Here is a 241-nt window from a genome sequence, read left to right as displayed (position 1 = left end):
TCTATGCTGGGTCTCGGAGCAAATCTGTCCCTAAACCAGAACTTTTCTAATTTTTCTTCTGCCTCCGTTCACGATTGTGTGCATTCTGAAGACCAGAACATTTGATTCTTTTCACGGATGAATTCCTTGTAGGCTCAGCGAAGCACCCTAACAACAGTGTCAAACAAGAAACAAGGGACTGTGAAATCAAATAATCAATATTGAACTCATTTATTTCAATTTGAACAGACAATGTCGAGGC

This window comes from Argentina silus (assembly GCF_951799395.1).
Source record: "Argentina silus genome assembly, chromosome: 10".
Classification (NCBI taxonomy): domain Eukaryota; kingdom Metazoa; phylum Chordata; class Actinopteri; order Argentiniformes; family Argentinidae; genus Argentina; species Argentina silus.
The sequence above is the reverse complement of the archived record's forward strand: the minus strand, read 5'-3'. Positions refer to the sequence as shown.